Raw genomic sequence first — 20,947 nt, forward strand, 5'->3', positions numbered from 1 at the left:
CAGAGGAAAAGCAAATTAAACTTCACCAATCTAGAGAAGCCTTATTTTAGGCAAACCTAGGACTACTGTAGGCAAAGTATCTCAAATCTCATTTCAGATATCTACAAAGACATTTCAACATGAGCCATGTTGTTTTGAGAGAACTCTACTTACAGGATCCCAAGTCATCACTGCTGCTGGAATCCAGTGAGAAAATTCCCCTGGGGTGGAAAAACAGATTCTCTTTTAAATGAGGTCTCCCAACATAAGCAACCAAATTTCAAAACTGAGACCTTCCTATTGCTCCTTCCCTAAAGGCTGGGATTATATCTAGCTGATTCACTATTTATTGAGCATCTACTATTTGTTATGTATGTACTAGGGCTACAAATGGAATGAAACTTCTATAGACCTTTTTCTCTACTGACAAGAGAGGGAAAGAAAATAGACAAGATTTATAAGATTTACTCTGAAATGACTGGAGTAAGAAACTGCATTTATTTTTGTAGTACTGGGAATGCAGGTTTGGACTTTGTTCACCCTAAGCAAGCACACTTCGCAGTGAGTTACATGCCTAGCACTTACAAACATCATTTGGAACAAGCACCTTAAAGAAATTCTGATGCAACAGCCCAGGTGCACAATGGCTCACACCTGTATTCCTAGCTACTCAGGAAGCTGAGATCTGAGGATCAAGGTTTAAAGCCAGCCCAGACACAAAAGAACCTGAGACTCTTTTTTGTGTGTGTGCCAGTCCTGGGCATGGGCTCAAGGCATGAGCACTGTCCTTGGGTTTTCTCAAGGCTAGAGCTCTACCACTTGAGCCATAGCACCCCTTTTGGCTTTTTTCTATGCATGTGGTACTGAGGAATGGAACCCAGGTCTTCGTGCATGCTAGGCAAGCACTCTACCACTAGGCCAAACTCCCAGCCCAAGAACCTGAGACTCTTATCTCCAACTAACCCCTAGAAAACCTGAAGTGGGGCTTGGCTCAAGGGTAGGGTGGTAGCCTTGAGCTGAAATGCTCAGGGACAGCACTCAGGCCAGTTCAAGCCCCATGACCCACAAAATAAGAAAAAAAAGAAAGAAAGAAAAGAAAGAAAAAACAAAAGAAATTCTGTTGCTGTAGGCTAACAGATGACATTTTCAGAAACACTATTTGAGCATTAGTCTTGTTTTTTCCTTATAATTAGGAATTCAAAATATTATAGTCAATAGTCAAGCATGTTGTCTGTCTGACACAGCTACTTAGAAAATTGACCTGGAAAGAAATCATTTTGAGCCCAGGATTTTGGACCAGCCAGGGCAACAAAGCAACATCCACAATTCAAAAGAAAAAATATTCAATAAAATCTGGTGCTGGTGGCTTAAGCCTGTAATTTTAGCTACTCTGTAGGCTGCATTTTTCTGGGGTTAAAGATAAAATGTGTGGTCACCAGGCTATACCACACTCATCACTCTTTGACCTGAGCTTAAAGACAAAAGAATTCTCAGAGGCAAGAGCTGTTGTGTGGGCAGAAAGGTCCACTCTACCAAGTAAATGCTGGGATCTTAACAGGCCCAGTCCACCACTGAACTTCTGAGCAAGAAGAAGTAGGAAACTAGCAAGTGGCCTATGAGCCCTTGCATGTGCTCTTCATTCAAGCATCAGAAATCTAGCTCTGTGTCCAGAATCACACTTTATTATCCCCTTGAAGATCCATCTCGGCTTCCAGTAGAACAGGAAACAAGTGTACAACCAATCAATACTCATATTATTGAATGTGAATGATATATACTCAGTCTCCCATTTTTCACTGATGTCCTTTGAAGACTTGCGTTTTCGTCCTTTGGTAGCTGAAAGAAGAAGAGTGGATATATAACCAGAAAATTGGTACCATCAAGCACTTTGAAAAAAAGTTAACTATACAGCAATCCAACATAAGCACAGCAAAATAAATAAATACCATCTATCAGTAAAAGTATGTAGGAGGGTTGCATATTTGCTGCCTTCTGAGTATTTCTGTCAAGGGGATAACTAAGACATAAGTGCAGTGAGCTGGGTAACAACATCACAAGAACAGAGAACTATGTCCTTAAAAGCAAGGTTATGTGGCCAGACACAGTGGCTCATGCCTATAATCCTAGCTACTCAGGAGGCTGAGATCTGAGGATCAAGGTTCAAAGCCAGCCGGGGAACAAAAGGACTTGAGATTCTTATTTCCAATTAACCTCTAGAAAACAGGAAGTGTCCCTGAAGATCTCAGGGACAGCCTCCAGATCCAGAGTTGAAGCCCCAAGACACACAAAAAAAAAGAAAGAAAAAAATGGAAAGTGGGGCTTGGCTCAAGGGTAGGGTGGTACCGTTGAGCTGAAGAGCTTAGGGACAGTGCCCAGGCCGTGTTCAAGCCCTGTTACCCAAAAAAGTGGGGGCCTGGAGCTTGGCCCAGTGGTAGAATGCTTGCCTAGCATGCACTAAGACCTGGCACCACATACATAGAAAAAAGCTGGAAGTGGTACTGTGACTCAATGGTAGAACTCTAGCCTTGAGAAAAAAAAGTCCAAGGATAGTCCTCAGACCCTGAGTTCAAGCCGCACAACTGGCAAAAAAAAGAAGCTAGGTTACATGGGTCACTGTAGACACACAGGGGCATAGGAGTGAAATGATGTAACTCATACTTGAAGCAACTTCAATCAGCAAATTCGCCCTTTCTTCTTTCGTCTCCATCCACAGTACCAGTAACTCTACCAGAGGCTTAGGAACCAAGCTTACTGTCACTCATTCCTTTATTTAAGGAATTTATAAAACATGAGTCACATGCCAATCACGAAGCTAGAGCCTGAGAGAGACTTTAGCCTCATTTGGAGGGATAAGATTCCTCCTGTGAGAAAGCTACTTGGAGAACAGACTCAGGATCAAGATTCAGCACTATGTGACCATGATTAGTGCATCTGAGACTTTTAAAAGGCCAGGAGAATCCAGGAGGAAGGAGCTGCTTAATTGAATGGCCAGAGGAATTAACACAATGGTGGAGTCCTGTGTAAAATGAGATATAGAATTTTATCTACAGTTTCACACAGAGAAAAACTAAGAAAAACGAAAGTCAGAGAGAGAGAGAGAGAGAGAGAGAGAGAGAGAGAGAGAGAGAGAGAAGAAAATGAACAGAAAAGATTAGAAAGGGGGTAAAGAAGCAGTGAGAAAGAGAAAAGAAAGGGGAAAAAGAGCAGAAAAATGGCCAGGCACTAGGGGCTTACAGCCTATAATCTTAGCTACTCAAAAGGCTGAGATCTGAGGATCATCGTTTAAAACCAGACCAGGCAGGAAAGTCTCCAACTGACCACCATAAAACCAGAAGTGGCGCTGTTGTTCAAAGTAGTAGAGCACTGGCCTTGGGCACAAAAACTCAGGGATAGTGCTCAGACTCTGAGTTCAAGCTAAACAAATAACTGAAAAATAAAAATAGTATATATTCAACACAAAACTTGCACAGAAAAAGTACCCTAGAGTTGTAGAAAAGTGAATATTGAGAAATACGAGCATGAGCTGGCACGGTGGCTCACGCCTGTAATCCTAGCTATTCAGAAGGCTGAGATCCAATGATCATGGTTCAAAACCAGTCCAGGCACTAAAGTCCATGAGACTCTTATCTTCAATTAACCACTAGTAAACCAGAAGTGACACTGTGTCTCAAAGAGTAGGGCACAGCCTTGAGCTGAATAGCTCAGGGACAAGGCCCAGGCCCAAAGTTCAAGCCCCCAATAGGGAAGGAAAAAGAAAAACAGAAATAGGAGCATGATAAAGACAATACCATAGGTATGACTCTCAGGTTTCTACAAAGATCTTTTCTACTGGGGTGTCCAAACACCTAATCACTGCTAAAGAAATTTTCATAACATGTAAATCCTGAAGGCAAGACAGGCCTACCAGCCCTACCACAGGCATATCAAAAAAGAAGGCACAGCAGACAAGCAGGGCCAAATGGCCCCATTCCCAGGGAAAGATGTAGTGAGCATACCTGTCTTAAGAGATGTCACACATATATGTTTGGTTTTTTCCTTTCTTTTCCTTGGTTGTTCCACCTCACCGACAGAAACTTCATCAGTGGATTTTTTGCCTGTAATGTTTAGGTTAGTCTCAGGATCATTTGGTGACTAGTCAAGACTTTCACCAGGATTCTGTTTTTCAATATTATCAGGTGAATTATGCCAGGAGACAGTGAATACATCCACTTTATTTTGTTTGCACTGGCCTGGGTCTTAAAATCAGGGCCTAAGCGCTGTCCCTAAACTTCTTTTGTACAATGTTAGCACTCTAGCACTTGATTCATAGCTTCACTTCTTTTTTTGTGATTAAATGGAGATAAAAAGTCTCATAGACTTTTCCTGCCGATGGCTTTGAACCACAATCTTCAGATCTTAGCCTTCTGGAGTAGCCTGATTACAGATGTGAGCCACAGGTGCCCAGCTTATCCACCTCATTTTTGCCAGTCTTTGTCTTAAGCTCAGGGCCTGAGCACTGTCCTTGGACTTTCTTAAGACTAGAGCTCTACTACTTGAGCCTCAGCACCACTTCTGGCTTTTTTCTATGTATGTGGTACCAAGGATAGAACCCGGTCCAATAACTCTTCCAGAATTAAATCTGAAACTCCAGATAGTCTTTTATAAATATGCTCCCTCTAACCCCTCCTCAAATACATCACTTTACTGAGGGAAAATTGAACAAGCTGGAAAATGTGGCATTAAAAATTACAGTTAAGAGACTGAGAGTTTGGCCTAGTGGTAAAGTGCTTGCCTAGCAGGAAACAAAGATCCAGGTTTGTCATAGAAAAAGCTGGAAGTGGTGCTTGGCTCACATGGTAAAGAAAGTCCAAGGACAGTGCTCAGGCCCTGAGTTCAAGTCCCAGGACTGGCAAAAAAATTACAGCTAAGTATTTTGCTTACATCTTGCTTGTTTCCCTTTTTGTCTTATTATTATTATAATTATTTTACTGGGAGCAGTGAATTTCTTTTGGATCAAGCTAAATTTCTATGACTCAGGAGACGATTTATTTAGTGATTATTTCCTGGCTAAACTTATAGTATTCCCTAACTTGTGTAACTATGCAGGCACTAGGTAGTTTCTTGAGTGGTTGAAACCATAGCTTACAAGTCTCCAGCAAGCACCCAAGCTTTATTCCCTTCCTCTTCAAGTGATTCCCACATATGAAGGAACAGAAGAAAAAAGCTGAAGGCGCAACAGAAAAGCCCCAGTCTCAGCTTTTAATTTGTCCCTTCTGCTTTTAGTATGGATCTCTAGGCAGGTATAAAGTCTTCAGTGGAGGACACTCAAGGATTAAAGCAGCACTACTAAAGGATTACAAAACCCCCATCAGCCTATTAGGATTTAGAAACTATGGAGTACTAAAGCTTCAGAGATCACCTAAGAGATTTCCAGAGGAGAAATATACTTGCCTTCAGTGCTTTTAATGCATATTTTACCTGGGTTGCTGGTTCGGCCATTTTCATCATCAGATATTGCCTCAACAACTGGATACCTAATCAATGAGACATAAAAAAGAGATCTGAACATATTACTCTCTTTATAGCATTGTCCACCTTTCCTGGAATGAACAAGGTTATCCCTTGCCAATATTTGGTCTTTTCCCCCCCAATAAGTCTGTTTCTTTCTTTGGAACTATTCAGATTTAACAGTTTTCCTGATTTTCCATCTTTCTATGCATCTTTCCCATTTTCATACATGATTTTTGTGTGTGTGTGCCATGGGGCTTTAACTATGGGCGTGGGCACTATCTCTGAGCTCTTCAGCTCAAGGCTAGTGCTCTACCATGTTGAGCCACAGTGCCACATCCAGTTTTTTGGTGATTAATTGGAGTTAAGAGTTTCAAAGACTTTCCTGCCTGGGTTGGCTTTGAACTGTGATCTTCAGATCTCAACCTCCTGAGTAGCTAGATAAGAGGCATGAGCCACCAGTGCTCAGCTCATACTTGATTTCTGAAGGAGATACCTGCTCTGGGTCAACTGTAAACTAAGCACTCAGTATATTATCCTATCAGTACTGGGAAAACCAGGTCAGAGATTTGTCTATGTGGTTCTCCTATTACTTAACAGATGCAGTGGTCTAACAAAGACAGAAACCAGCAGTTGACAGAATGGAGGTCTCTCCTGATTACCACGCTACAGTCAAAAGTCAACGCTCAACTCTGGTAGAAGGATGTCACACATAGCATACAACTGCTCACCAGAAGTCACACTCTGTATTACTTAGGTTGAAGTGTTTAAGCACCTCTTGGGGTCCTTTATAATTCGCAGGCTTAAGTCCATCACCTTTCCAATATTTTCTAAGCAATGTATGGTAGCTATAATATATATTACTTAGTTTGGGGGCAGTACTAAGATTACACTTGACCTCACACATGCTTGGCTTTTTTACTTGGCTGATGCTCTACCACTTGAGCAGTGGCTCCGACCCTCCTATTTGCTTAATGTTTTGGAGTAGATACGTTCTTTTTTTCCCTAGCCTACACTGCTATCCTTCAGATCTCAACATTCTGAGTAGCTCAAATTATTGGTGAAAGTCACCAATATCTGGATCTTATCCCTCTTCACCCTTTCCTTCTCATTTACTTCTCTTTCTCAACTCAACACCAGGATTTTCTTTGCTTATTTGTGGTCATGGGACATGTATTCTGGGCCTAGGCATTGTGCTTCAGTTCTAGACCTTGAACTCAGTGTCACACACTTATGCTTAGGGTTTTTTTTTTCACTCAAGACTTTTGTCCTACCATTTGATTTTCTGTTTAACAGATTTCTCTGTGTATGCTGGCTCCAAACTGTGATTCACAGATCTCAGCCTCCTGAATAGCTAGATTACTGGCTTCTCTCTGTGGCTCCCTGACTTCAACTGTCCTTATGAAATCCAATGAACAATCAAAGGTTGAGCAATTAATCCTGCATGCATGTATGTGTATATATGTGTGTATATGTATGGATATAGATGTATACATGTATGTATATACATATGTATACATATACACATGAGCATGCATAGACAGACGCATAAACACAAACATACAGGGTCCAATTTACTTCTTGAAAGTTTTATAGGGAGGACTGATACTTTTGGGTCTAAAGGTGTACTTTGACAATATATATCTATTGTACATGGGTAGACACCTACTCTCACTATGCGACCATCCTAGGTTCTATTAGTCCTTAAATATTTTCATTATTAGTCCTGCCTACAGGACTCTGAATGTAATATTCCACTCACCATCTTTTTCTTGATCCACTCTTCCCATAGTATGCCTAATAGAGACTCCATCTAGGTTTGGACCAAGACGTGGGCATTTCTTGTAAGCTTTATCAAAAACTGATTTTTAACTATAAGCTCACTATCACTTTTCTAATAAAAAATAAGTAAATAAATCACTGAATTTCTTTAAATATTTGTTCAACATCTACTTGGTGTCAATCTCAGGACAGACACACACAAAAAAATCCAGTCAAAAGGCTGGAACACATTTCTGTGAGTTTTTTTTTAATTAGCTTAATTTATTGTCATTATAGAAGTGGTATACAGAGGGATTATTATAGAGATGATATAGAGGGATTACATGAGTCAGATAATGAGTACATTTCCTTTCATACACTATTCTGTGTACCTTCATTTTTCTCCCAGTCCTACCAAAGTTCTATAGCTCACATTCATCAGTGTCCAGTGATTTCCACTGCTGTACTTTTCTTTTTCCCTAGAATTCTACACCATTCCCCAACCTTTCTGAAGATTTATACATGAACACATGCCTACATAAAGTAGACAGAATAATAAAAAGAGAAGTCTTTTGTTTCCATCCCTTGGAGTTGATTTCAATACATACATAATTTTTTTTTGCTTGAACTCAGGGCCTGAGCAATTTTCCTGGGCTTTCTCAAGGAGAGAACTTGACCACTTGAGCCACAGCACCATGTCCAACTGGTGGAAATGAGTTAATGAGGAATCAAACCTGGGTCTTTGTGTATGCTAGGCAAGCACTCTACCACTAGGCCAAACTCCCACCCCCAGTCTATGTATATTTTTATACTTGCATCTTTGTATGTCTCTCCTAAGAGTAATCTCGGTTGGTCTTATTTTGTTTAAATATCTAAAAACCTGTAAAAATTTATCATATCCAGTATATTTTAAATCTAATTTCCACATATCAGAGAGAACAGGCAACATTTGTCTCTCTGAGCTAGGCTTACCTCATTAAGCATGGCTTGTTCTAGTTCCATTCATTTCCCTGCAAATGACATTACTTTATTCTTTCTTTCTTTCTTTCTTTCTTTCTTTCTTTCTTTCTTTCTTTCTTATTTTCTTGGCTAGTTGTGAGGCTTGAAATCAGGGCCTGAGCACTGTCCTTGGGCTTTTTCAAGGCTAGAGCTATACCACTTCACCCACAGCACTACTTCCGGCTTTTTCTATGTATGTGGTACCAAGGAATCGAACCCAGGTCTTCGTGCATGCTAGGTAAGCACTCTACCACTATGCCAAACTCTTGGCCCCTATTTTATTCTTTCTAATGACTATGTAAAATCCCATTGTGTATAGGTACCACATGTTTTGGATCCACTCAACTATTGTAGGGAATCTGTGCTGTTTCCCTATCTTGGCTATTGTGAATAGTGGGGCAATGGACATGGATGTACAGGTGTCTTTATCATATCCTGACTCATGATGCTCAGGGTAGATGCCCAGGAGTAGTTTTTTCAGGAACCTCCGGACTGCTGTCCAGCATGGTTATACATGGTTTACATTCCATTTTTTCCCTCCATATCCCTGTAAACATTTGTTGTCTGAATTCACAATGTAGAGCAATCTAACTAGGGTGAGATGGAATGTCAGAGTTGTTTTGAGTTGAATTTTTGTGATGGTATCCCCCGCCCTGGTCAGTTGTGGGGCTTGAACTCGGCCTGTGTACTATCCCTGAGCTCTTCAGCTCAAGGCTACCGCATTACCCCTGAAGCCATAGTGTCACTTCCTGTTCTCTAGTGGTTAATTGGAGATATGAGTCCCTGTGCTGGCTTTGAAACGCAATTCTCAGATCTCAGTCTCCTAAATAGTTAGGATTACAGGCAACAGCCACCGCGCCCAGATTTTTTTAAAATAAGAAATGGGCTCCTCATATCGTTTTAACTGTCCAAACACTTGAGATTCAACTACCTCTGCTTCTTCAGTTATTAGTTATATGCCACTACACCCAATTTTACTTTTTAAAAAAAATGTCTAGTACTGGGCGCACAGTCTCAAACCTGTAATCCTAGCTACTCAGGAGGCTAAGATCTGAGTATCACAATTCAAAACAGCCCTGGCAATAAAAATTCCATGACTCTTACCTCCAATTAACCACCAGAAAACCAGAAGTGGCACTGTGGCTAAAAGGGTAGGGCTGTAGCCTTGAGCTGAAAAGCTCAGGGACAACCCCAGGCCCAGAGTTCAAGTCCCAATGTATGTGAATTAATGTACCTTCTATCTGGCAAATATCATGTAACCCTTTTATTAATTACAATAAAAAATATTTTAAAAATATGCAGTATCTATATACAGTGGAATTTTACACAAATCCTGTTAAGTGAGGTAAGCCAAGGTAAAGGAAACAAACAATACATGTATTCTCTCATATGCAAAGCTAGATCTAAAATACTGGGGCAAATAAATATTATAGGTCTCTAGGAATTCATACGCAGTGAACCAAAAGGGGATATTGTTAAGAGAACAGAAGGCCACAATTTCTTTTTTTTTGGCCAGTCCTGGGGCTTGAACTCAGGAACTGAGCACTGTCCTTGGGCTTTCTCAAGGCTAGAGCTCTACCAATTGAGCCACAGCACCACTTCTAGATTTTTTCTGTGTATGTGGTACCAAGGAATCGAACCCAAGTCTTCACGCATACTACGTAAGCACTCTACCATTAGGCCAAACTCCCAGCCCAGAAGGCCACAATTTCTGTGTCTGAACAAAATAATATTTATCAAAATATACTCAAGGAGCTGGACGCGGTGGCTCAGGACTATAATCCTAGCTACTCAAGAGGCTGAGATATGAGGATTGAGGTTCAGCTGTTCAAAGCCAGCCTGGTTCAAAGCCAGCTCAGGCAATACAAATCGGAGACTCTTGTCTCCAATTAATCACTATAAAACAGGAAGTGGGGCTGTGGCTCAAGGGTAGGATGGCAGCCTTGACCTAAAGAGCTCAGGGACAGCACTTAGGCCCTGAGTTCAAGTCCCATGACTCCCACCCACCCCCAAAGGAATGAACTCTAGGAAATGAAAACAAGGTTTTTATTTTCCTTTTGCTGTTTTTGTTTTCTTTCTCTTTTGTTCTGTTTATTAGTGTTTGGGAATATAAGGGAGGCAAAAAATAGAGGAACAAAGGGTGAACAAATGGAACAATGGTACTCAGCATTGTGTTGAAAATTAACTATAGATCTTATGAGTGCATGGAAGGGAAACATTGGCAGTGTGTGAGGGAAGGGGTGACACTGTTCAAAAAGAAATGTACTTTTTGCTTGACTTATGTAACTGTATATGGCATTTTATTGTGTACCATATTAAACAAGTCTGCTTAGGAACCATGGTAGTTCAATTACAAAGAAAATAAACTACATGTGCTGTGTCATAACTACAACCCTAGCTACTCAAAAAACTGTGATTGATAGGATCATAGATGCACCCTACCTTAGGAAAGAGCTCCCAAGACCCCATCTCAATAAAGAAAAATAAGTGCAATGTTGCAACCAATGAATGATTGTATTTTTTAAGTGAAAATAGGAAGATTCTGGCTTATTAAAAGGCCTGAAATGGGCTGAGAGCATATCCTAGTGGTTAAGAGTGTTCACCTAGCATGCACAAAGCCCTGGGTTTGATTCCTCAGAACCACATACACAGTAAAAGCTGGACGTGGTACTGTGGCTCAAGTGGCAGAGTGCTAGGCTTAAGCAAAAAATGTCCAAGGACAGTGCGCAGGTCCGGAGTTTGAGCTCCAGGACTAGCAAAAAAAAAAGCGCTGGGAACAGTGGCTCATGCCTGAAACCCTAATTACTCAGGAGGCTGAGATCTGAGAATCTTGTTTCAAAGCCAACCATGGCACTACAAAGTTGAGAGACTCTTATCTCAGGAGAGTCAAAGCAAGCGGGCACAGGAAAGTCCATGAGACTCTTACCATCAACCAATAAACTACTCCAGGAAAAAAAAATGTGGTAGAGCCTTAAGCAAAAGAAGCTCAGATACAGTGCATATTCCTCAAGTTCAAGATGCCAAACAGGGGGAAATATTAAAAAAAAAAAAGAGCATGGCGCAGTGGCTCATACCCGTAATCCTAGCTACTCAGGAGGCTGATCTAAGAATCGTGTTTCAAAGCCAGCCCAGGCACTACATAGCCAAGAAACTTTATTTTATTTATTTTTTTGGCAGTTTTGGGGCTTGAACTCTGGGCCTGAACACTGTCCTTGGGCTTTTTCCTCAGACTAGTGCTCTACCACTTGAGCCGCAGCCCCACTTCCAATTTTTCTATATATGTTGTACCTAGGAATTGAACACAGGTCTCCGTGCATGCTAGGCAAGCACTCTACCACTAGGCCAACTCCCGGTCCCAGAGCCAAGAGACTCATCTCCAATTAATCACGAGAAAATGGGAAGTTGGGCTGTGGCTGAAGGGTAGGGTAGTAGCCTTGAGCTGAAGAGCTCAGGGACATCACCCAGGCCCTGAGTTCAAGTCCCATAACCACTCCCCCCCCCAAAAGAAGCTTGAAAATAGAGGTAGAGGTAGACCCTGTTCTTTTAAAAAAAATAACTTAAAGGCCCAAGCTGGGCACCAGTGACTCACACCTGTAATCCTAGCTACTCAGGAGGCTGAGATCTGAAGATTGTGGTTCAAAGCCAGCCCACGTACTAAAGTCCATGAGACTCTTATCTCCAATTACTAGAAAACAGAAAGTGGGGCTGTGGAAGGACTCAAGCTCTTTATTCCTTTTATTCTCCTTTTACAATTGACTAAGTTATATGAAACCTATAATAAAACATTTCAACAATTTATACTAATAAAACTTTAAAATTATTCACCAGGAGTGGTGGCTCATGCCTGTAATCCTAGCTACTCAGGAGGCTGAGATCTGAGATTCCTGGTTCAAAGGCAGCCTAGTATGTGAGATTCTTATCTACAATTAATTACTACAAAAGGAGAAGTAGGGCTGTGGCTCAGAGGTAGGGCACTAGCCTTGAGGTTAATAGCTTAGGGACAGTGCCCAGGCCCAGAGTTCAAACCCCATGACCCACAAAACAAAATATTAATTTTGAGTAAGTTTTACCAAAATTATAAAACAGAAAACAGCTTTGCATATCTCACCAATCCGGGGCGTGTAATTGACCAGGCTGGTCAGGCTTTTCTTCTGACTTGTCCATTTCTGTAGTGAAGACAAACACATATTTGCTTAAGAAAGCCAGAACTCAGAAGAACAGATCCATTTTTACATTCTGCATTTATATTTGCGTACTACTATTTTATACTCATTTAAAGCCAAAAGCTTGCTTTCTTTTCTTTATTTATTTTTGGCCAGTCCTGGGCTTGGGCTCAGGGCCTGAGCACTGTCCTTGGGTTTTTTCAATGCTAGAGTTGTACAACTTGAGCCACAGCACCACTTGTGGCTTTAATCTATGCATGTGGCACCGAGGAATAGAAACAGGGTCTTTGTGCATGCTAGGCAATCACTCTACCACTAGGCCAAACTCCCAGCCCCTACTTTGGTTTCTTTTAGACAACAGGAGGGTTTAAACCTAGTACCACAGGGTTGCCACTTGAATTACACTTCCAGCTTTCTAAATTTTCTTTTGTTGAATGAAAGTATCTACAATATATTTTTATTATAAAGATGATATACAGAGTTGTTATAATTAGATATGTTAGGTAACTGAGTATATTTCTTTCTGAACAATGTCAACTCTTCCTTCCTTGTTTTCTCCCAGTTTTGCCGTCTCCCTCAACAAGTTGTATATTAAAATATATTTTGATGCTGGTTTTCCCTCATTAACAAAATCACCAGTGGCTCACGTATGTAATCTAACTACTCAGGCGGTTCAAAGCAAGTGGGCACAGGTAAGTCCATGAGACTCTTGCCTCCAATAAACTACTCAGAAAAAAAAAACACCCTGTGGTAGAACCTTAACCAAAAGAACTTCAGGTACAGTGCATATTCCCCAAGTTCAAGATGCAGAACTGGGGAGAGACAAAAAAAAATAGAGAGAGAGCAGGGTGTGGTGGCTCATGCATATAAGCCTAACTACTCAGGAGGCTGAGATCTGAGGATCAAGGTTCAAAGCCTTCCCAGGCACTAAAATCCATAAGACTCTTATCTCCAATTAACTACTAGAAAACCAGAAGTGGCACTGTGGTTCACAGGGTAGGGCAATAGCCTTGAGCTGAAGAGCCCAGGGACAGTGCCCTGTGCCATATTTCAAGCTCCATGACCGCAAAAAATAAAATAGCAATGGCTCCCATTCAGATATGAAAATTTCATTTTGAAGTCAGTCCACGCAAGAAAAATTCATGAAATTCTTTTCTCCAATTAACTACTAGAAAACCTGAAGTGGATCTGTGGCTTAGGAGTAGGTGGGGCAGTAGCCTTGAGCTGAAGAGCTCAGGGACAGTGCCCAAGCCCCGAGCTTCAGCCTCAAGACCGACCGAAGAAAGGGGAAAAAAGGGGAGGGGGAGAAAGGGGGGGCTCAAGCAGGGTGTAGTAGCTCACTGCTATAATCCTAGCTACTGGGAGGCTAAGATCTGAGCATCACAGTTCAAAGCCAGTCTGGGCACTTAAAGTTCCATGAGACTCTTTATTTCTACAATTAATCACTAAAAAACAGGAAGGAAGTGGCACTGTGGTTCAAGGAGTAGGGAAGTAGCCTTGAGGTGAAGAGCTGAGCGACAGCGTCCAGGCCCCAAAGTTCAAGCCCCATGAACAACAAAAATAAAAATAAAAATAAAATAGGGGTCAGGAGTTTGGCCTAGTGGTAGAGTACTTGTTTAGCATGCACAAAGACCTGGATTTAATTCTTCGGTACCATATTCATAGAAAAATGCTCGAAGTGGTTCTGTGGCTCAAGTGGTATAGCCTTAAGAAAAAGCGCAAGGACAATGCTCAGGCTCTGAGTTCAAGCAAAGACTGGCAATAAATAAATAAATAAAATTTTTTAAAAATGCTGAAGTAGTGGAAAGTTCATTGGTCTAACAAGCATGCCCTCAAACCACAGTAGTAAATCAATAATAAACAGCCCAAAGCAGCCAGAGGCTTCTCAGATCACCTCAAATGCCCTGTTGCTGAGGGCCAGAAATCAGGGAGATATGCAACATTCATTTTAGCCACTACATCGTTTTTTCTTCAACCTTGGCATCAATTACCCATGCTCAACACCTACCCAACGTTCTCACTGTGAACATGAATCCAAGCCCACACCCACACTCCTCTAGCCTCCTTCCCACTACTTCTACCACCTTCTGGAAAGCAATTCAGTAGCCATGCACTCATACAGTCCCAGTATGTTACTTCCATAATGCCACACTGGATAATTGTTCTATGAGGTGCATGGTTCACCATCAAGCCCCTCACCTACTTCTGCCTACGTCACTCCTCTAACTTCCGCTTCGCATTAGTAAAGCAGGAACATTAGTCACGTTCGCAGCTAAGACCAACTCTGTAATCTAGTGCCAAGTGATCCTAACAGGCATTGCCCATCCACGTAACCATCTCCAACCTTTACAGACCTCTTCAAGTCTGTCAGTTGTCCAACTAGCCTGTCTAGGACTCCCACTTCAGAACTACGGCCACCTCAGCCAGGCTCCCTCCAATCAGGCTTTGATGTCTCCATCCTTCCACCAATGAGGCTTGGACCTTTCTACCCTTTTCCTTACTATTCCCACTTCCAGCCAGACTCCTAAAGATTAGGCTCCACCCCTAATTGGTGCTCTGTGCTGCCATTGGCTTTCCTGCCACCGGCGCTCTGGCCAATGACAAGCTCCCGCCAAGGCTGCGCTCCCGCCTATGCCGCGCTCCGGCTACCAATACCATGTTCCCGCCTACGCCATGCTCCCGTCACCAATACAGCGTTCCCGCCACCAATACCACGTTCCCGCCTAGTCCGCGCTCCTGCCACCAATACCACGCTCCCGCCTGGTCCGCGCTCCTACCAGCAATGCCACGTGCCCACCACAGCCTCTCCTGCCACAACCACTCAGGCCACTTCGGCTCCCACCTATACTGTACTCCAGCCACAACTACTCCTGGCACAGCTGCTCCCCTGCCATAGGCGCTCCAGTAAGCTAATGTGGCCCCCGCCACATTTGTCACCAAAGCTATAACTAGCACAGCCACTCCCACCACTGTGCCGTTCTGGCCACAGCCACTCTAAGAATCCACAGTTGCTTCTGTCACATCAGCTCCAGCCACAACCACGCACCGACCACAGCTGCTCCCACCCACTACTGCTGTGCTCCGGCGACAGCCTCTCCAAGAAGCCACTGCGACTCCCGCCACAGTTGCTCCAGCCACAGTCGATTCCACCAAGTTGCTCCGACCTCAGTCGTTCTCACCAAGGCCTTGCACCCACTCCAGCCACTCCCACCACAGCCACTCCCCAGCAACAGCGGCTCCAAGCGGCCACTGCGCCTGCCGCCCCAGCCGCTCGTGCACCGCAGCCCCACCTTCATGCTTCTAATGCCTCTCCCCTCCCCCATTGCATGCTACCTTCCCTCGCCCTACTCCGAACCCCGCAACAAGTCTTAAACAGCGTAAGTGAGGCCTGGGACAGAGACCTGTACCACACTGCAACAGTCCCCCTTAAACACCGTCCTTTGCACCCAATCCGGAGCCATTCATCTACAGCTTGCACAGACACACTCCCCACTCCGCCCAATCATCTACTTTCTCCCCCATTTTTGCAATACCAAAATACTACTCAAATTTATCACTCAAAGCACTTTATATACAAACGGCCAATTTTATTTTGCCTAAATGTAAGTAAAGCATGTCAGCAATGAGTGTAAGGCAACCAGCAGTCCTTACTTTAATTAAACCTGCCCAGCCAGTATTAACCTCTCAGCCCACTTCAGCCCACCACGCCACTCACCCGTCCTTGTTCCCGTAGTCTCTAAGATGGCCGGCAAGGCGGGAGACACCCACATTTTTATGGAAGAAGGCGGGACCATAGAGCAGGAAGTGACTTTTCCCGCCCTGTGTGCACCTATCATCACCTAGAACCCAAATCCACACTTCTGCGATTATGAATAAATTATGTTCCCAGCGGTCAACCAGTTTAACCATAAAACCACCTACCATACGTACTTTTGGAATTACGCATATTTCCTTTTCACAGAACGTTTTGATTACTACACAACGTCCACAATGCTACATTTCAATACAGAGGTCATAGACCCAACCGCAATTCTATTAGGGGTTCCTAATTGTTGGCCTTGAATTCGGGCCAAAGCGCTTTCGCTGAGCTCGTTCTCTCATGGCTATCGCTATAGCGCTTTGAGCCACAGCGCCGCTCACACTTTGAGTGGTTAATTGGAGGTATGACAGTCACTTTTCTTCCCTGGACTGACTCTTAACTGCAACCCTCACATCTCAGTGTCTCGACTAGTAAGGATTGCATAAAGACTGATGCTACAAGGTGAATCCAGCCATAAACATTTCATATTGCTGGGCACCGTGGCTTACGCGGCCATTCCTGCTTGAATTTTCTGTTTTGTCTATTTTCATAGGTCTATGCTTAAGTCTCTTAAAGGTTTGCCAACAAGTTGAGCAATTATTAACTGATATAGTATAACATGAAAAGACAATTAGAACTATTATTCAAGAAGTAATAGGTAAGCTGGGCACTGGTGGCTCACGCCTGTAATCGAAGCTACTCAGGAGGCTGAGATCTGAGGATCAAGGTTCAAAGCCACCTGGGCACAAAAGGACCCAAAACTCTTATTTACAATTAACCTCTAGAAAAGGGAAAGTGGGGTTTGGCTCAAGGGTAGGGGGATAGCTTTAACCTTAAGAGCTCAATGACAAGGCCCAGGCCCAGGCCCAGGGAGAGGCAATAGTCTTGAGATGAAGTGCTCAGAGACAACACCCAGGAGCAAGGGTAGGGTGGTATCCATGAGATGAAGAACTCACTGACAGCACCCACGCCAAGTTCAAGCCCCATGATCCACATACACACACAAAAAAACTTTCCTTTTTACGAAAAGTGAGGGTGTTTGTTTTGTTGTTCCTTGCTTAAATCTAACCAGTAGCAGCTACGAAGGGAGGAGTCACCTAGTTCTCTTACAGAAAGGAAGAAACCAAACACCTAGAAATATTGATATATGCTCTTTGTGAAGCCTAAATTAATTTTGAAGTTTCATGAACCTCAGTAAAAAGTTATTTCTAAGCAGTCTCCATTTTGTAAAGTTCTGAGAAATATCCTAACTGCCTCTTCTCAGAAGAACTGTAAGATGCTCCATCAGATGTTTACTCAGACAGCTGGCAAGGACATTCAAAGGTCATCTCATGGACTGCAGCTGTGTTCCATAGCTAGCAAGATCATCCCGACCTAAACTAATGTGGAAAACCATAAGATCAAAGCCAATAAGAAATAATGGAGTGTTCCAATGTAAAAGTTAACCAAAACATGAGGCTAAGGCTGTGAAAATGAAAAAAAAACTTGTTTGTTCCGTACTATAAAATCTGTGCTAATTCTGTACTTGGGGCCTCCAAGCATCACTGGTTTCTAAGGCGCAGAGGACCAAGCTCAACCTTACTAATAAACGGCTCTTTGTTGCTTGCATTGGTCATGGTCTTTCGGGGGATCGGGAACTTTGGGTACAACACTCTTCAGGTCCAGATAAAAGACAAGCAGGAACCAGGGCAGTGGATCAAGTCTGTAATCTTAGCTACTCAGGAACCTGAGATCTGATGATCAAGGTTCAAAGGAGCCAGGCCAGTGGCTCACTCCTGTAATCTTAGCCACTCAGGAAGCTAAGATCTGAGGATCAAGGTTCAAAGCCAGTCTGGGCACAAAAGAACCTGAGACTCAACTCCAGGTTTGAGCTGAAGAGCTCAGGGGCAACGCCCAGGCCGAGGGATAGGGCCGTAGCCTTGAGCTGAAGAGCTCAGAGACTGCATCCAGGACTGGGGGCCACACCCATTCTCTGCTATGACTGTTGGAACCTTACATTTCTCATTAGCAGCTTTAAAAGACATTCCTGGTGTTCATTGCAGTTGCCTCAAGTATTTCATTATTACTAAGCTAGGAATTCAAGCCCTATGACCCACAAAAAAAGTTTCTATTTATGAAAATTAAGCGTGTTTGTTTTGTTGTTCCTAGTTTAAATCCAACCAATGGGAGCTACCAGGAGAGGAGTCACCTAGTTCTCTTACAGCAAGGCAGAGACCTAGCACCAAAGAACACTGATATATGCTCTTCAGGTGCAGATAAAAGACAAGCAGGAACAAGGGTGCTGGATCACATCTGTACAATCCCAATTACTTAGGAAGCTGAGCTCTGAGGATCAAGGTTCAAAGCCAGCCCCGGCATGAAAGGACCTGAGACTCATCTGCAACTAACACCTAGAAAACCTGAAGTGGGGCTTGGCTCAAGGGTAGGACAGTAGCCTTGAGCTGAGGAGTTCAGGGACAGTGCCCAGGCCAAGTTCAAGCCCCGTGGACCACAAAAAAGAAAGAAAAAAAAAAGAGACAAGCAGGAAGCCGGGGGGGGGGGGGGGGGCTCTGTGGCTCAAGGGCTCTGTGGCTCATGCCTGTAATCCTAGCTACTCGAGAGGCTGAGATCTGAGGATCAAGGTTCAAAGCCAGCCCAGGCACTAAAGAACTAAAGAACATAAGGCTCTAACCTCAAATTCACCACCAAAAAACCAGAAGTGGTGCTGTGGCTCAAGAGGCAGGGCGGTAGCGTTGACCCAAAGAACTCAGAACAAGAACCAGGCCCAGAGTTCAAGCCCCACAACCAACCAAAAAAAAGACAAGCAGGGAGATTGGCCTAGTGGTAGAGTGCTTGCCTAGCAATTATGAAGACCCAGGTTCGATTCCTCAGTACCACATATATAGAAAAAAGCTGGAAGTGGTGCTGTGGCTCAAGTGGTAGAGCTCTAGCCATGAGAAAGCCCAAGGACAGTGTTCAGGCCATGAGTTCAAGCCCCAAGACTGGATAAAAAAGGGGGGGATGGGATGTGGCAAACCTCTTGCCTAGAAAGTGTAACGTCCTGGGTTCGATCCGCAGTACCAAGAAAAGACCAAAAAAAAAAAAAAAGACAAGCAGTTACTGGCACAGTGCTGGTGGCTCACCCCTATAAGCTGTTACTCAGGAGGCTAAAATCTGAGGATCACAGTTCAAAGCCAGTCTAGACCGTACACTATGAGACTCTTATGCTCAATTCAGCACCAAAAATAGAAAGTGGTGCTATGGCTCAAAGTGATAGAACACTACTAACCATGAGCAAAAAAAAAAGAAAAAGCTCACAGTATACTGACTCCGTTCAAGCCCTATGAGAAACCAGAAAAAAAAAAGAGAAGTTGTTGTTTGAACAATTTGGGTGCTCAGTTTTACTCCAAATACACTAAAAAGCAAATGCTTTTTGAGCCGCCCCCCCCCCATTTTGTTTTTTCAAAACAAATGCTTTTTTTTTTTTTACCAGTCCTGGGGACTGAACTCAGGGCCTGAGCACTGTCCTTGGGCTTTATCATGGCTAGAGCTCTACCACTTAAGCTTGAAAACAAATTCTTTTTAAACTACTCCTTTCTCTGACAAACACCCATAGTTCTTAAGTTTTTGTTTTTGTTTTCCTTGCCAATCCTCGGGCTTGACCTCAGGGCCTGGGCACTGTCCTGGGGCTTTCTCTAGGATAGTGCTGTACCACTTGAGCCACAGCACCACTTCTGGCTTTTTTTCTATGAGGAATCGAACCAAAGGTTCATGAACGTGAGGCAAGCATTATACAAGTAGACTATGTTCCCAGCCCAACTTCATTATTTTGTTAGAAGACAAAACTTGTCTGAATTAGGTATGTTTTGTACCAGGCATTGTGTGAAGTGTTTTATGTAATTGATTCTTTGGGGTTGTGTGTGTGTGTGTGTGTGTGTGTGTGTGTGTGTGTGTGTGTGTATGTGTGTGTTTGCCAGACATGGGCATTGTGCCTGAGCTGCTTTTGCTCAAGGCTAGCACTTTTCTATTTTATGTGGTACTGAAGAATATAACCCAGCGCTTCACGCATGGCAGGCTAATACTCTACACTAAGTCACATTCCCAGCCCCTGTAATTTATTCCTTTTAATGATACTTTAAAATGTAGGAAAGAAGTTAGGTACAAAAGGCCAGGCTTGGTGGCTCATGCCAGTAATCCTAGCTACTCAGGAGGCTGAGATCTGAGGATCAAGGTTCAGAGCCAGCCAGGCACAAAAGGACCTGAGACTCTTATCTCCAATTAACCTCTAGAAAATGGGAAGTGGGGCTTGGCTCAAGGGTAGGGTGGTAGCCTTGAGCTGAAGATCTCAGGGACAGTGCCAAGGCCAAGTTCAAGCCACATGACACACACAAAAAAGTAAGGTACAAATAGTGTGCTTCTATAGTACTAGTTACTATGGAAGATAAAGTGGAAGTATGGAATAAGCCCAGAAGTTCACAGAAAGCCAGGACAGCATAGCAAAATTACTTAGTTGAAGGATTAAAAAAAAGGCAATTATAGCACTCACTTTACAGATCACATTGCTAAAAAAGATTGAGTCAAAATAGAGTAGTGGTGCATACCTGTAACCTCAGCTACTCAACAGACTTGAGATCTGAAGACTGGAGTTTGAAGCCAGCCATAGCAGAATTCTGTGATATTCCTGTCTCCAATTAACCATAAAAAGCAGTGGAAGGGCATGTGGCTCAACTGGTAGAACAATTGTCTTGAGCCCCCAGGGCCCAAAGTTCAAGACCAAAAA

The 20,947-nt window shown here is 43.1% G+C and overlaps 1 protein-coding gene across 1 annotated transcript in view; it reads right to left on the reverse strand.

Annotated features, from left to right (window-relative positions):
• Window positions 1-153: 153 nt before the first annotated feature.
• Ogt (O-linked N-acetylglucosamine (GlcNAc) transferase) overlaps window positions 154-20,947 on the reverse strand; it is a 75,613-nt gene continuing 54,819 nt past the window's right edge. Inside the window, exons 22-26 of the transcript XR_016533806.1 lie at window positions 12,335-12,392; window positions 5,437-5,492; window positions 3,975-4,073; window positions 1,758-1,815; window positions 154-200 (exon numbers count right to left, since the gene is read on the reverse strand). The gene's annotated coding sequence lies outside the window, so the exon portion shown is untranslated. The remainder of the gene's footprint in view (window positions 201-1,757; window positions 1,816-3,974; window positions 4,074-5,436; window positions 5,493-12,334; window positions 12,393-20,947) is intronic.

Source organism: Megascapheus bottae, chromosome X (assembly GCF_031878675.1).
Source record: "Megascapheus bottae isolate mThoBot1 chromosome X, mThoBot2.hap1, whole genome shotgun sequence".
Classification (NCBI taxonomy): domain Eukaryota; kingdom Metazoa; phylum Chordata; class Mammalia; order Rodentia; family Geomyidae; genus Megascapheus; species Megascapheus bottae.